This window comes from Oryx dammah, unplaced genomic scaffold (genome assembly GCF_014754425.2).
Source record: "Oryx dammah isolate SB20612 unplaced genomic scaffold, SCBI_Odam_1.1 HiC_scaffold_29, whole genome shotgun sequence".
Lineage (NCBI taxonomy): Eukaryota > Metazoa > Chordata > Mammalia > Artiodactyla > Bovidae > Oryx > Oryx dammah.
Genome location: NW_024070213.1, coordinates 17,890,258 through 17,908,340, shown reverse-complemented (window position 1 = coordinate 17,908,340; position 18,083 = coordinate 17,890,258).

Genomic DNA, 18,083 nt, shown 5'->3' with positions numbered 1-18,083 from the left:
AGTAGACAAAGAATTATGGATATATTCATTTTAGTATATTTTTATAGAGAAAACTTAACAACCTAACTCGGAGAAGGCAATGGCACCCCACTCCAGTACTCTTACCTGGCAAATCCCATGGACGGAGGAGCCTGGTAGGCTGCAGTCCATGGGGTCGCTAAGAGTCAGACACGACTGAGCGACTTCCCTTTCACTGTTCACTTTCATGCATTGGAGAAAGAAATGGCAACCCACTCCAATGTTCTTGCCTGGAGAATCCCAGGGATGGGGGAGCCTGGTGGGCTGACGTCTATGGGGTCACACAGAGTCGGACACGACTGAAGTGACTTAGCAGCAACAACAACCTAACTATACAACATTAAGTGCATTATGGAGCATCCATAAGTTTTATTATTACTCAGCCATAAATAATATTGTAAAAGAATACATGTGGCATGAAAACTTACCCAGGAAAAGCTTATCCTTAGTAATTTAAGCAAAAAAAAAAAAAGTTTTTGAAATATATAGAAAAATAATCCAATTCTTGAAAAATAAGTACAGAAAATATCTGGAAAGATTGATCTTAATACATTAACAATTGCTATTTCTTAGTAATTTTTTGTAAATTTCTGTTTTTTTTTCATTTTTATAATTTTTTTTTTAAATTTTACTGTTAGAAAAAAGTTACTTAAACAAAACAGTGCAGTCTTGGCCTCTGAAGTACAAAGTGATTTGGATGCTGCTGCCAATCACAGAACAAATAATCGGGTGTCTAAACACCATTGTAAGTACTAGGGACACAGAAGTGGCAAAACAAAGTCCCATAGGTAAAGAATTGGGGAAACTTATTTTAAGAACTAAGGAGAGTATAGACGATTTTATCTCCAAAACAGAAATAGAGACATAGACACAGACAACAAACCTATGGACACCAAAGGCAGAAGAGAGGGTGGGAGAAATTGGGAGATTGGGATTAACATATATGCTGCTGCTGAGTCGCTTCAGTCGTGTCCGATCCCACATGCCACACACACACAAAAAGATAGGAAAAAAAAAAAAAAGGAGTTTTTCATTTCCTTAGATGTATTTTGCCATTAAATATATTATTCATTTATAATTACATTTGGTGGGTGAGTGATCAGTGAGAACTATAGTCGGAGGATGAGATGGTTGGATGGCATCACCAACTCAATGGACATTAGTTTGAGCAAGCTCAGGGAGTTGATGGACAGTGAAGTATGGTGTGCTGCAATCCATGGGGTTGCAAAGAGTTTGACACAACTTAGTGACTGAACATTAACAACGATAGTCTGAGTAGAAGTAGTTAGAGGATGTTGGGGGAAAAAAAAACAGAAGGTCCACTGGGTTAATATTTATACCATGTCTTATGCAGTCCATGGGGTTGCAAAGAGTCGGATGCAACTGAGAGACTGAACTGAACTCACATGCTGTTAAAACCTCATTCCTGCCATTTAACAACTTGAGCATTTTATCTTATTATTAAAACAAAAATAAAACAATAATGAATAAAATCCCTTAGAATCAACCTAATGACTATGTAATAATATCACTTTATATTAATATATCATTTTTAATCATTTAGAAATTTATCTTTTGACACTAATCATGTCTTTAGCTGTATTTCATGACATGTCAAATCAAGTTCTATCTGCATTTCATATTATGTTCTTACTAAATTATATCTAAGTATCAATTCAATGTACATAAAAACTTAAGGGTCTTAATCCTTTGAGATGAATTGTTTTAAATAAAATATCAATTTGTACTCCTAGCAGTAGTGAATGAGAGTTTAGTTTTAATAACGCTGGCTGGTCTTAGATATTTTCTTTCCTTCTTTAGCTTTTTAAGATGAGATGTAACTGATAAATACTTTCTATCTTCATTTAGACTTCTTTTATTGGCCACACCACATGGCATGTGGGATCTTAGTTCCCTGACTGGGGATTGAACCCTTGCCTCCAGCATGGTGGATGTTCGGAGTCCTAACCACTGGACTGCCAGGGGATTTCCTGGACTACTTTAATTACTATGGCTGATTTTTTTTTTAAGTCATTTGTACATTTTCTTTGAAATGTACATTTCTGTTGTTGACACTCTTTTCTGTTCAGTTCAGTTCAGTTCAGTTGCTCAGTCGTGTCCGACACTTTGCAATACCATGAATTGCAGCATGCCAGGCCTCCCTGTCCATCACCAACTCCCGGAGTTCACCCAGACTCATGTCCATAGAGTTGGTGATGCCATCCAGCCATCTCATCATCTGTTGTCCCCTTCTCCTCCTGCTCCCAATCCCTCCCAGCATCAGAGTCTTTTCTTGGACTATAGCAAATACGTTTTTTATTTAAAAAAGAAAAAAGAGTGTTTTCAGTAATGGTCAGCATCAGGTTATCAGAAATCCCCAGTGCAGGATTTTGTACCTCCTATGTGATGATCACAAATTGAGGTTTAGATGTTTTGCTGAGATCTCTAGGCATTGTCACCTCAAAGTAACACCACTCAGTATTACAGTCTCCTGAAACAAAGCTACTCACAGTGTGGGCCTTGGTCCTATGCTCATCTGCAAATTGTTACTTGTGGACAACAGCGCAGAAAACGAGAGCAAGTGTTAAAGAATGTTAACAGCAATTTGACAAATTAATGTTATGTCAGATTAATCTATTATTTTTTAAATGGTGTTTAATTTTGTGTTTTAAATTATTCATTTCTAGTAAATTTTCAGTTATATCTTATAAGTATTTTGATCCATGATTCAAGATTAAAACAACAAGCTGGGGCTTCCCTGGCAGCTCATTGGTAAAGAATCTGCCTTGCAATGCAGGGGATCTGGGTTCAATCCCTGGTCCAGGAAGATGCCACATATGCTCTGGCCCTGCAACTAAGACTTGACAGAGCCAAATAAATTAAAAATAAATAAATAAATAAATAAAACTGAATCTTCACCATAGACGGATTGAAAAGCAATATTCTAAATTATTTATTTGACTCAGCATGTTAGTTTCTTATTGCTGCTGTAAAATTTACGGCAAATTTAATAGGTTAAAACAACAGAAATTATTATCTTACAGTTCCAGAGGTTAGAAGTCCAAAATTGGTCTTAATGGGTTAAAATCAAGGTATAACTTGAAACTATGTGGGGACTTCCCTGGAGGTCCAGTGATTAAGACTCCACAGTTTCAACACAGGGCACTTGTGTTCAATCCCTGGTCGGGTCACAAGCCAAGTGGCCAAAAAAAAAAAAAAAAAGGATAGCTTGGAGCTGGTGTTCTTTCTGGAAGCTCAAGAGAAGAATCTGTTTCTTTGCCTTCTTTAGCTTCTAGAGCATGTCTACATTCCTTGGCCAGTGATCTCTTTCCCCATTTTCAAAGCCAGCAGAGTAACACCCTCAGATAGTTCTCACTCTGATCTCCTTTACCACCTGTAAGGACTTTTGTGATTACAGCACTTCAATACAGGATTATCTTCCCATCTCAAGATCCTTGACTTAATCATGTTGATAAGTTTCCTTTGGCATATAAGATAACATATTCACAGGTTTTGGGAGTTAGGATATGGATGCCTATGGGGGGTAGTTATTCAGTGTTCCACATTCAGGTTACTAGTTTTAGCCTTCAAAGTCACATTCTCAAATCCATCTTCAGAGAGCAAAAGGGGTTCTTTACACCAGACATGGTTGCTTTCGACAAATAACACATCAGACCATAGTGCTAGGGTAAGTAATTAATGATTTTGATCCTGCATGTAAACAAACAAATTTTTTTAAAATCTCAGTTGTTTTTCATTAATTTTAACTAAGATGCTACCCATCAAATCATCTAATATTATTTTATCTATTTACCTGTCTGGAAAAGAGTTGAATAATAATACCACTGGAAGATATCATGTTAGCATCATGTAACCCTAAGTTAAAGAGTTGTGAAACTATCAGAATTTATCAAAGTTCATCACCATTTTCAAGGGGCTTTGTGTGTCTATGTGTGTCAATTATTAAAATCAACCTTTTGAGTTTTATCAGCCACCACTATTTGTTATCAGCAGCAAGACCCTGCTGTAGCGTAGTCTGTATCCACACCATTCAAATTGTTTCTGATAGAACTACTGAGAGACAGCTCTACTCTTAGTATATTACTCTCTCCATTCATTGTGATTCCTTTTAGTTTGAAGTATTTTATTTTTGCAGGACCAGCAGCTACTAAATAAGATACCAATTATCAGCTGACATTTAGATTTTTTTTTTTTTTTTTTCCTTTGACCCTGCTGCATGGATTGAGATCTTAGTTCCTGACTAGGGATTGAATTCATAACCCCTGCAGTGGAAGCCCGGAGTTTTAACCACTAGCCAGGGCAGTCCCTCACATGAAACTTTTTTGTATAAATTTGAGTGCTTTTCTCCTGTTAATCTGTCTTTGTCAGTTTAAGACCCAGCAAGAGACAATAAGAGGTTCAAGAAAAACTTTTTTCCCCTCCCCTACATCATGCATAAGCTGTTCTGTTTGTTTTTATTTTGTAATATGACACATGTCAATATTCTCAAATAATACAGCACTCATTACAGAGCACTCTAACATGACATTAAGTACCATTTTCCTCACCACATACAATGATGATGCCTCTCCAGTATTGGTTTTGTTGTTCCTAACCCATTACGGAAAAATGCCTAATTGTTTCTATTTAATATACTCAACTTTAAACATAAATCACAATTTTTCATATGCTTCTTGGCTATTTGAACTTCCTTTGGAAATATTATTGTCCATTTTTCACTTGGATTATTCATTTGTTAATTTTTTTCTCATTTTGGGGGCTCGAGGCATTTGGGAACCTAGTTGACTGATCAGGGATGGAACCCATGCCACCTGCAGGGGAAGTATGGCATCTTAACAGCTGGACCACGAGGGAAGTCCACAGAGAACTAAAATCCTCTACATCCTAAAGTGGGAAAGATGCATCACTAGGTGGGCACGAACCACCAACCTTTCTGTTAACAGTCAAAAGTGCGAACCAGTTGTGCCCAAGAGACACCTCGTTAAGATTTAAATTGAGGAAGAATTAAAAGACCCTTTAACTGTAATCCCTCGTGTTGCCTATTGTTGTTTACTTGCACATTCCCTCCACAGGAAGGAGGATTCTTAACCACTGGACCACCAGGGAAGTCCCAATCATTTCTTGTAATTTCTAACTTGTTCCCCAGCTTGCACTCTCTTTTACTCTATTCTGTGTTGTCCATAGCCTATATCTTCTAACATACTAATAACTTCATTCATCTATTGAACAAATATTTGTGCAGGTATTGTCTTAAGCATTTGAGATGAAAGGGTTCAGTTCAGTTCAGTCACTGAGTCATATCTGACTGTTTGCAACCCAATGAATTGCAGCACACCAGGCCTCCCTGTCCAACACCAGCTCCCGGGGTTCACTCAAACTCACGTCCATCCAGTTGGTGATGCCATCCAGCTATCTCATCCTCTGTCATCCCCTTTTCCTCCTGCCCCTAATCCCTCCCAGCATCAGAGTCTTTTCCAATGAGTCAATCCTTCGCATGAGGTGGCCAAAGTACTGGAGTTTCAGCTTTAGCATCAGTCCTTCCAGTGAACAGCCAGGACTGGTCTCCTTTAGAATGTACTGGTTGGATCTCCTTGCAGTCCAAGGGACTCTCAAGAGTCTTCTCCAACACCACAGTTCAAAAGCATCAATTCTTTGGCACTCAGCTTTCTTCACAGTCCAACTCTCACATCCATACATGACTACTGGAAAAACCATATCCTTGACTAGACGGACCTTTGTTGGCAAAGTAATGTCTCTGCTTTTTAATACGGTATCTAGGTTGGTCATAACTTTCCTTCCAAGAAGTAAGCGTCTTTTAATTTCATGGCTGCAGTCACCATCTGCAGTGATTTTGGAGCCCCCAAAAATAAGGTCTGACACTGTTTCCACTGTTTCCCCATCTATTTCCCATGAAGTGATGGGACCAGATGCCATGATCTTCGTTTTTTGAATGTTGAGCTTTAAGCCAACTTCTTCACTCTCCTCTTTCAGTTTCATCAAGAGGCTTTTTAGTTCCTCTTCACTTTCTGCCATAAGGGTGGTGTCATCTGCATATCTGAGGTTATTGATATTTCTCCCGGCAATCTTGATTCCAGCTTGTGCTTCTTCTAGCCCAGTGTTTCTCATGATGTACTCTGCATAGAAGTTAAATAAGCAGGGTGACAATATACAGCCTTAACATACTCCTTTTCCTCTTTGGAACCAGTCTGTTGTTCCATGTCCAGTTCTAACTGTTGCTTCCTGACCTGCATATAGCTTTCTCAAGAGGCAGGTCAGGTGGTCTGGTATTCCCATCTCTTGCAGAATTTTCCACAATTTATTGTGATCCACACAGTCAAAGGCTTTGGCATAGTCAATAAAGCAGAAGTAAATGTTTTTCTGGAACTCTCTTGCTTTTTCTATGATGCAGCAGATGTTGGCAATTTGATCTCTGGTTCCTCTGCCTTTTCTAAAACCAGCTTGAACATCTGGAAGTTCACGGTTCACGTACTGCTGAAGCCTACCTTGGAGAATTCTGAGCATTACTTTACTAGTGTATGAGATGAGTGCAATGGTGAGGTAGTTTGAGCATTCTTTGGCATTGCCTTTCTTTGGGATTGGAATGAAAACTGACCTTTTCCAGTCCTGTGGCCACTGCTGAGTTTTCCAAATTTGTTGGCATATTGAGTGCAGCACTTTGACAGCATCATCTTTCAGGATTTGAAAGAGCTCAACTGGAATTCTATCACCTCCACTAGCTTTGTTCGTAGTGATGCTTTCTAAGGCCCACTTGACTTCACATTCTAGAAGGTCTGGCTCTAGGTGAGTGATCACACCCTTGTGATTATCTTGGTCATGAAGATCCTTTTTGTACAGTTCTGTGTATTCTTGCCACCTCTTCTTAATATCTTCTGCTTCTGTTAGGTCCATACCATTTCTGTCCTTTATCGAGCCCATCTTTGCATGAAATCTTCCCTTGGTATCTCTAATTTTCTTGAAGAGATCTCTAATCTTTCCCATTCTGTTATTTGCCTCTATTTCTTTGCATTGATCACTGAGGAAGGCTTGCTTAACTCTCCTTGCTATTCCTTGGAACTCTGCATTCAGATGCTTATATCTTTCCTTTTCTCTTTTGCTTTTCGCCTCTCTTCTTTTCACAGCTATTTGTAAGCCCTCCCCAGACAGCCATTTTGCTTTTTTGCATTTCTTTTTCATGAGGATGGTCTTGATTCCTGTCTCCTGTACAATGTTATGAACCTCAGTCCATAGTTCATCAGGCACTCTGTCTATCAGATCTAGTCCCTTAAATCTATTTCTCACTTCCACTGTATAAGGGATTTGATTTAGGTCATACCTGAATGGTCTAGTGGTTTTCCCTACTTTCTTCAATTTAAGTCTGAATTTGGCAATAAGAAGCTCATGATCTGAGCCACAGTCAGCTCCCAGTCTTGTTTTTGCTGACTGTATAGAGCTTCTCCATCTTTGGCTGCAAAGAATATAATCAATTTGATTTCAGTGTTGACCATCTGGTGATGTCTATGTGTAGAGTCTTCTCTTGTGTTGTTGTTCTCTTGATGTTTGCTATGACCAGTGCATTCTCTTGGCAAAACTCTATTAGCCTTTGCCCTGCTTCATTCCATATTCCAAGGCCCAATTTGCCTGTTACTCCAGGTGTTTCTTGACTTCCTACTTTTGCATTCCAGTCCCCTATAATGAAAAGGACATCGTTTTTTGGTGTTAGTTCTAAAAGGTCTTGTAGGTCTTCAGAGAACCGTTCAACTTCAGCTTCTTCAGCGTTACTGGTTGGGGCATAGGGGGATTACTGTGATATTGAATGGTTTGCCTTAGAAACTTTAAATAAATGTTTGTGAATAATTTATCTTCTGAATAACACATTTGTGGATCTTTCTGGTTTCTCCAAAGGCAAAGAAAATAAAATATTAATGCTTAAATGTCTAAATTGTCTATCTGATCTAAGACTGCCTTTAATGTCTGAGCCTCAAGCAAAGAAAACAAGAAATAGTTCTCTATTCTTCCAAGGCTATAAATTTGCAGTTGATAAGGACTGGTGGGGTCATTTTTACTGCCTGGGATAACAATGTTTCTCCTGTCTTGCATTTTTAGATAATGAAGATAACAAATCCTTAAAAGTTCTTGCATTCTTGCCTAGAGGATCAGAAGACAACAGAAAAGATTTTGGCCATGACCTTTACTCTTAGGATTAGCTTCTTTGACCACCTTTGGGATTTAGGAACTCCAAGTTTATCTTTGCTGTTTCACAACTAGAGGCAGTATTTACAAGTTTTAAGGGAAATGGAAAAGGAACAAAAATCAAAACAAAGTTGAACATTAGTGTATTCATTCTTTTTTAATATTTTGACTTTTTATATATGAGCATGAAATATACGAAGGGTTTCCCAGGTGAAAAGTGAAGTGAAAGTGTTAGTTGCCCAGTCATGTTCGACTCTATGCAACTCCATGGACTGTAGCCCGCCAGGCTTTCTGTCCTTGGAATTCTCCAGGCAAGAATACTGGATTGAGTTGCAGTTCCCTTCTCCAGGGGATCTTCTTCTTCCAGGGATCGAACCCGGGTCTCCTGTATTGCAGATGGACTCTTTACTCCTTAAAGTATATGAAGGGCTTCCCAGGTGGTGCAGTGGCAAAGAATCCACCTGCCAATGCAGGAGACCCAAGACTTGGGTGAGTGGAGAATGGCCACCCACTCCAATATTCTTGCCTGGAAAATTCCACAGAGAAGCCTGGCATGTGATCGCCAAGAGTTGGACATGACTGAACACACACACAAACACACACACATATGAAATATATGAGCTTCCCAGGTGGCTCAGTGCTAAAGAACCCACATGCCAAAGCCAGAGATTCTATTCAGTTCTGTTGCTGGGTTGGGAAGATCCGTTGGAGAAGGAAATGGCTACCCACTCCAATATTCTTATCTTGGAAATCCCATGGACAGAGGAGCCTGGCAGGCTACAGTCCTTGGAGTCACAAAAGAGTCAGACACAACTTATCGACTAAACAACATCAGCATAAGGGAATGATTAAGTAGATATTATGATACACCAACTTTGCTTTGGGCTTCCCAGGTGGTGCTAGTGGTAAAAAACGCGCCTGCCAATGGAGAAGATATTAAGAGACGTGGGTTTTGATCCCTGGGTTAGAAAGCTCCTCTGGAGGAGGGCATGGAAACCCACTCCAGTATTCTTGCCTGGAGAATCCCACGGACAGAGGAGCCTGGAGGGCTACAGTCTACAGGGTCGAAAAGAGTCAGACACGACTAAAGCAACTGAGCACGCACACACAGGCAGGGATCCATAAGGTACGTAAACTCCCTCTCCCATCTCTACTGTTATCCACACCTTCTGGCAGGTAAGTGTGGGATGCTGGCGATGGAATGAAACACCAACATTGCAGAGTGGTTTGAATCTATATTTTAACCCTTGCTTCCTACAGCTGCTTTATTTTATATCTCTTGCACAACAACCTACAGGGCAAGTTGCCAAGCACTATGATTCAGAGACTATACAGTGCGCAGGCGCAGGGCGAGATAACCTTTACCTTGACTTATTTACTGCAGCTAAGACTTTGTTTTGGGGAACTTTCTTATCAACTTAGAATCCGTTTTGTCCCTGGGTCTGTTCCTTTTGAGGAATCAGAGAAACATCCTTGTGTGCAAGAAATGTTCTTTTCCCATGGGAACAAACAGAAGATTCTTAACTGAACATCTCGTTTGCAAGAATGTTGAGCCCTGGTTGAGAGTCTCATTTGCAAGCACTTCTCAACCTTCCTTATACCTTGTTCCCTACAGTGGGAACCACACACACTAAAAGCTCTACACAGTGGCAGACACTTGTCAGTTGCCATCCTACCTCCATAGGACCTCCACTCAGGAAAACGTTGCCCATTAACTCCGAGCAATGAAATAATTGCAGGGGAGTTAATTAGATGTCCAGCATTCCCCTCATGGCAGCTATTACACCTTAACTCTTTGTGGTAGAAAAGCCACATCCATTCTTATTCCTCCCAAATGAGCTGTGCTGTAAAACCTCTACATTAATGCCTTTGCCACTGTTTTACACAGCAGCAGGACCAAGCTCCTCCTTTCAAAGAAAGAAAGAAAGTGAAGTCGCTCAATCCAATCCGACTCTTTGCGACCCCATGGACTGTAGTCCACCAGGCTCCTCCATCCATGGAATTTTCCAGGCAAGAGTACTGGAGTGAGTTGCCATTTCCTTCTCCAAGGGATCTTCCCAACCTAGGGATTGAACTAGGGTTTCCCACATTGTGGGCAGTTGCTTTACCATTTGAGCCACCAGGCAATCCCAAACTCTCCTATCAAACTTTCAACCTCTGCCCTTATTGAATGACTGACATCCAGCCAAATGCCCAGCCAGGCACCTCACATCTTGAGATCCCATCCTTGAGTTTTCATCCTCTGTTCATTTCTCTAATTTAGGACTCTTCCTTGGTACTCATAATTAATATAAATCCCACTCCTCTCAGACTTCCCTGGTAGTGCAGTGGATAAGAATCCTCCTGCCAATGCAGGGGACACGGGTTTGATTCCTCGTCCAGGAAGACTCCACCTGCCATGAAGCAACTAAGCCTGTGTGCCACAACCACTGAGCCTGCGCTCTTGAGCCCTCGAGCTGCAACTCCTGAGCCTGTGTGCAGTAACCACTGAAGTCCATGAGCTTAGAGACCGTGCTCTGCAACCAGAGTAGCCAATGCAATGAGGAACTTGTGCAAAGCAACAAAGACAAATAAATAAATAAATTTTTTAAAAAATCCCACTCTTCTGCAAGATTTGAACACCTACCCAACTACCTATCCCCCTATGCCACTACCAGCTAGGTTATCAAGGCAAGAAGGGTTACTATTATTGCAATAAGTTACAAAAAATTGGGCTTCCCTGATAGCTCAGTTGGTAAAGAATCAGCCTGTAATGTGGGAGACCTGGCTTCCATCCCTGGGTTGGGAAGATCCCCTGGAGAAGGGAAAGGCTACCCACTCCAGTATTCTGGCCTAGAGAATTCCATGGACTGTACAGTCCACTGGGTCACAATGAGTTGGACACAACTGAGTGATTTTCACACACACTCATGCACAATTACTGAACTAATAAAACATGATATTAATCCAGAAAACCAAAAAGGATAAATAAAAGTTATAGGCTATTTAAACCCAGGCACATACTAGCAGCATGGATGTTTTTGACTGGATCAATTATCAAGGCCCACTTGACATGGCCCACAGTTCTCAATGGATACTTTACACAAGACCAAATAGCTGTTGGGCTTCCCTGGTGGCTCAGATGGTAAAGAATCTGCTTTTAGTGCAGGAGACTCAGGTTCCATCCCTGAGTCAGGAAGATCCCCTGGAGAAGGAAATGACAACCCGTTCCAGTATTCTTGCCTGGAGAATTCCACGGACAAAGGAGCCTGGTGGGTTACAGTCCATGGGGTTGAAAAGAGTGATATGACTGAGTGACTAACACTTTCTTCAAATAGCTGCTATTCATATATATAATATATTAATTTTGAGACTGGGTTATTTTATGTCCTTTCAGTCCTTATTCAACCCTGTATATTCACTGGAAGGATTGATGCTGAAGCTAAAGCTCCAGTTGATGAGAAGAGCGGACTCATTGGAAAAGACCCTGATGCCAAGAAAGATTGAAGGCATGAGTAGAAGAGGACTACAGAGATTGGATGGCATCACTGACTCAACGGGCAAGAATTTGCACAAACTCCGGGAGATGGTGAAGGACAGGGAAACCTGGTGTGCAGCAGTCCATGGTGTCACAGAGTCGGTCACGACTGAGCGACTAAACAACAACAAGGGAAACGCAGGCACATGTGGGCATAGGGGTCAAGCAGGGGCGAGGTGAGTGGCATTCCTGGGCTGCAGCACTGTGGTTCTGCTGTCAATGGGGTCCTCCAAGGTCCCATAGGTACCTGGTGCCCACCTTGGAGCCCCACCCCACCCCAGGGCCGCAGCAGCCTGGATCCAGGGTGGATGCCTTATAAGACTGGTGGGGACAGGCTTCAATACCCAAAGCACTGGTGGAGAGGGAGAAAAAGCCCACAGGGAGCATAGGGACCAGGTGGGCCAACAGGGGCGAAGAACACTGACCGTGGAGGGGGGTGGGGCCAGGTACCACCAGAGAGTGCAATAATTTATGAACTAGGTGGCGCTAGTGAAAACAGTGAGAGACTATTTTCTTGGGCTCCAAAATCACTGCAGATGGTGACTGCAGCCGTGAAAGTAAAAGATGTTTGCTCCTTGGAAGAAAAGCTATGACAAACCTAGACAGCGTATTAAAAAGCAGAGACATTACTTTGCCGACAAAGGTCCGTCTAGTCAAAGCTATAGTTTTTCCAGTAGTCATGTATGGATGTGAGAGTTGGGCCATAAAGAAGGCTGAGCAAAGAAGAATTGATGCTTTTGAACTGTCGTGTTGGAGAAGACTCTTGAGAGTCCCCTGGACAGCAAGATCAAACCAGTCAATCATTGGAAGGATTGACGCTAAAGCTGAAGCTCTAATACTTTGGCTACCTGATGCGAAAAGATGACTCCTTAGAAAAGACCCTGATGATGGGAAAGATTGAAGGCAGGAGGAGAAGGGGAGGACAGAGAAAGAGATGGTTGGATGTCATCACCAACTCAATGGACATGAGTTTGAGCAAGCTCTGGGAGACGGTGAAGGATAGGAAAGCCTGGCATGATGCAATCCACAGGGAGAGTTGGACACGACTGAGGAGGGGTAAAGATCCTGGACAGTAAAGATCTCTTGCCAGTGCAAGAGAGGCAGGAGACACATGTTCATTCCCCGGGTCGGGAAGATCCCCTAGAGGAGAGCATGGCAACCCACTCCAGCATTTTTGCCTGGAGAATTCCGTGGACAGAGGAGCTTAGAGGACTATAGTGAGTCGCCAAGACTGAAGTCACTTTGCAGGCAGGACTTGGGAGTGTTTTCCCCAACTGTGACCCTCCTCTCTCCCTTACTAAGCCACACCTCCCTTTGTAATACTTTTCTCTACCCCACCCTATATTTTGGATCCACCATTTGTTGTCTGTTCCCTGAAGGCAAAATTGCCAGGGTCCAGCCCAGATGGATCCAGGGTGATTTGAAGGTGGGGGGATGACGTCGGCATCTTTGGAAAAATACACATTTAATTACAGATATATAGAGACATTAGAAATGGATAGTGTAGTAGGAGAATTAGTGGAGAAAAGGAGGCTGAATCCAGATGGGAATTCAGCCAGAGAAATGGGAGCAAGAAAGAAGCGACATGGGGGAATCAGTCTTTCCGGAAACTGATCCGATTTCTTTATTTTGGGGTTTGCTTATATACATTTTGTTACATATAGGGATGAATACAGAGTCACGTGGGGGTCAGCAGTCCTGACCTTTATCAAAATCAGGTGCTTCACATAAAAAGGTCTTAGGGATTTTATGATCCTTTCTTTCTGATAACCAAAAACTTATTTTTTACAAGGGTGTTTTTTCTTAAACCAGGCACCACCCTCCAAATAAAGTTGCATTCCTATAGGGTGAGGGTGTAGTGAGTTACAATCAAGAAAGGAATTTATTTAACTCAAGGTTAACATGATTAATCTTAAAGGTTAATACTTATTTCTCCTATATGCTTAAAGGTTAATACTTATTTCTCCTATATGCTAGTTATATTCGTTATAAGGGCAGGGAATATGGAAATTTAGCAGCAAACATCAGCCCAACAAATGAAAATCCTTTCACCAATGTTCCCCTTAAGATCTATTTAGTCTTAAGATAGTGATAAAGTTACATTTTTACATAGCAAGGACACAGTGATTTATAACAAAGTACAGTGATCTATTACAAAAGAGAAAATTCATTAACTCAAAAAGTCTAGTATTGCTAACCTTAAAAACTACTATATTTCCTTTTCTATATTCCTAATACATTGATTAATATATTCCCAGGTGCCTAAGGATATGGAGGCCTGGCAATCATTGACTCAACAAGAAGAAAAGCCCTATGCTAATTAAGACTCTCAAAATACTACAAAACTCTCTGTGCTGTTTATGGTTGAGAGGAAGTAAACAATCATGTGCATAGTGGCAGGAGTATGGATAATCCTATCACACAAGCTAGCCTGTCAGCAGAGAGGTTTGACCTGAAACACCCTTGTCACACCCAGGGTAGGGAATTAGCAGCAATTATTGGCACAACAAATGAAAAACCCTTCACCAATATAATTCCTAACCAACCCTCTATACTAATAATTTCTAACTCCCCAAAAGAATTTGCCTTTAGTAAGTCTAAAACATCTCGTGCCTCTCAGATTGGGAGGCTGTAAACAATCACATGTGGCCGGACGAACCTACACAGGTGGGCTAGATAACCTTCAGAGGAGTCCATAAGCTGAAACACTCTTGTCACGCCCAGGAATTTTTATTGCCTTGGAGCTGCACGTTTATTCCTTCTCTGAGAGAAACGGTTATGGGGGAGAGCCCCCCGTAAAGTCAGAGGTGTAGGTGAGAGCATAAAACAGACTCTGGTTTTAGGGTAGATGCTCAGGAACAGGGGGTTTCCTGAGGCTTGATCACACCTTTGCGTATGCCAAGCCTCCTTTCTCATGACCTTTGCCATGGGCGGAGTTCCTCACGCTGGCCCCTGGCACAAAATGGTTCTTTTGCCTCCTTTACTCTCTACTCCTCCTAAAACCAGGCTACACAGTTGAATGGGAAAAAAAAAAAAAAAAAGAGAGAGAATCGTTCAACTGGAGAAAAAAGGTGGGCTCAATAGATAAGAGAGAAAGTAGAGCCAAGATTTTGTTATCATCAGTTTCTATCTTCCCTGGTGGTCTAGTGGCCAAGACTCCCAAAGCAGGGTGCTGGGTTCCATCCCTGGTCAGGGAACTAGATCCCACATGCAGCAACTAAGCACTAAGCATTCCCAAACTGCAACTAAGATCTAATTCATTTGGTGCAGCCAAATGAATAAATAAAAGGTATTGTAAAATAAATAAATTTTATTTGTATTTATTTTATTTAACTTGTATTTTGTTTCTTTCTCCCATCCCTGATTTTTCTTTTTTGCCGCACCAAGCCTGATCTTAGTTCTTAGACCAGGAACCAAATCAGTGCCTCCGCAGTGGGCGTGCAGAATCTTAACTACTAGTTCGTGTGCTCAGTCACTAAGTCGTGTCCGACTCTTTGTGACCCCATGAACTGTAGCCTGCCAGGCACGTCAGTCCATGGGATTCTCCAGGCAAGAGCACTAGAGTGAGTTGCCATGACCTCCTCTAGGGGATCTTCCCAATTCAGGGATCAAACCTGGGTCTTCTGCAGCTCCTGCATTGCAGGCAGATTCTTTAATGCTGAGCCACTGGGAAGCCCAAAATGTTCCACATTTGCTCAAGTGTGTACAAGTATTTGTTATTTCAGCCAATAACTAAAAAACAGGATTCTAGGTTGGAAATAATTATCCTTCAGAATTTGAAAGATATGGTTCCATTACCTTCTAGCATCTGGTGTTGTTGAAGAATCTGAAGCCATATTTCCTGATCTTAAAGTCTCACTTTTTAACATTTTCTCTTCTATCAGCATTTTACATCTGCTTGTGGTTTTGCTTTACTTACTATAAGGGGATAGCTTTGAATTATCTTCAAACCCTTCTCTTCATGTTTCAGATATCAAACTTCTAAATTCTAGATGGTTATTTTATTTTATTTTGCTCTCTTGAATTTTCCTGTATTAAAGGAGCATCTTGTTTGTTTCAAAAATATTCTGTCTTCCTAGGAAAAAAAAAAGTATTACATGATTTTTTTATCTCTGGAGAAATCAGTGGTAGTTTTCATTATGAGTTCTTTTATAGTCTTTTTTCTAGTTGCTTCATTTCATTTGGCTTTTTATCTCATCTATCATACTATAAAGATGTTAACTAATAAAAGGCAGCTAAAAGGGTATTACAATTTTTAGAAATTTTTATCCAGTCTTTGTATGGATATTTGGTGTGTGCATTTTCTGAACTCTCCTCTCTCTCAGTATTTTTATCTTCTGTTGCTTGGGACTTAGTTTCCATCAAGTTTAAAAAAGCAAAACTCCACCATCATCTATGTCCCATACTTCTCTCCAGCCCTGGTTCTTGCAACTGTTTTTTTTTTTTTTGCTTTTAACTTTTTATTTCATGTTGGAGTATAGTCAGTTAAAAATGTTGTGATAGTTCTAGGGGGGACAGCAGAACGACTTAGCCATGCATGTCCATGTGTCCATTCTCCTCAAAACTCCCCTCCCATCCAGGCTACTACCTAACACAGGCAGAGTCCCCTGTGCTATAGTAGGTCCTTATTGGTTATCCATTTCTAAGTATAGTGATGTCTCACCTTTCTGGGAAATGTTGAGAGCAGGAGGAGAAGGGAGTGACAGAGGGTGAGCTGGACATGAGTTTGAGCAAAGTCGGGGAGATAGTGAAGGACAGGGAAGCCTGGGGAACTGCAGTCCATGGGGGTCACAAAGAATTGGACACAACTTAGGGACTGAACACCACCACCACCCTTCTCTTAAACTTGGATTTCTTGAGTGAGCATCTATGTAGGCCATTTTTCATTAACTCACGTCTTAATCTTAAAACTCCTGCAATCTGATTTTTGCTTTCACTTCTTCAAGGGCACTATGAGACTGCTGTAGGAAGGGTCACCTGTCCCAAAGGGGATACAGCTGAGAGCAGAACCACAGGAGTAGAACTTGCCCTTGGGAGCACTAAGAAGCGACTACCATTGGAGCACAGATGGAATCATGTGGGGAGGGGCATGCTTGTTAAAACAAGAACTGCTGGGCCCCAAGGCTTCCCAAGTGGTGCTAGTGGTAAAGAACGTGCCTGCCGATGCAGGAGCCATAAGAGACCCTGGCTCGATCCCTGGATGAGGAAAACCTGGAGAAGGGAATGGCAACCCACTCCAGTATCCTTGCCTGGAGCATGCCATGGACAGAGGAGCCTGGTGGGGCTATAGTCCACGGGGTCGCACAGAGTTGGACAAGACTGAGGCAACTTAGCATGCACGCACACTTGGTTTGTCTTTGATTCAGTAGGCCTGGGTTGGAGCTCAACCATTTCTAATCATAACTAACAAGTCACCAGGTGCCTCTGATGTTGCCTGTCTACAGGGCACACCTTTGAGAACCATTTAAATAAAGCATTGTGACCTGACATCCATCTATGGCTACTCTTCATCCCCTACAAAAGCAGCCATTGACCCAAATGTCCACTTATGCTTTTTGCTAAAAACAAACAAGACTGCTTTTGGCATTTCTTCCTCTGTAAGTTTCCTGCTACAGAGGGATGGGGAGGTTGAATTCTGAAGAGATGAATAATGAATAACCAAACAGTAGGGCAGCTGGGGATCTTCTATCCCGCAGGCAGCAGTTGATGTTAGGGCCCTTTGCCAGAATTCAATACAAATTTATTTTGGGGGGTGGAGGGTACCAATTAATAAAACCAATTTCAGCTGCTCCAGAAATCAAAAAGAGGCAATAGAACTGATAGTTTAAAAAAGAAATTAAAATTACAGATCCAAAATACACATTCATAAAATATCAGTCTATTACACTGCTTATAACAGACCCTTTTTTCCCTCTTTTCCCTTACTAGCATTCAAAGGTTTCAGATGAGTCAGGCAAAGAAAACCTGCTGTTAATTGGGAGTTAATTTATCATCAGAGGAAAACTGCCATCTCCTCCTTGAACTCCAGCACTTTAACCCAGTTCACAAACCAGCAGCCATCTCTACAAGCAGACTTTGAAAGAAATGGATTTTTCAGGCAACCTCAGGAAGACACAACCACAAAGGCGCCTTATAAAATTTCTACCCTACTTGACAAAGGGCATTATTACTCTCTCCTATTAGTCTCCTAATAGGACTACGCCCATTCACCTTATCCTTTTACTCATTAGTCATTTACATTAATATAGGCTGGCTGATTGGCTTATCTGTTGTTTTTAAGAGGAAACGGGAAGTAGACTTTTACTCTCTCACCACTGCGTGTCAGCCTGGGTTTTTT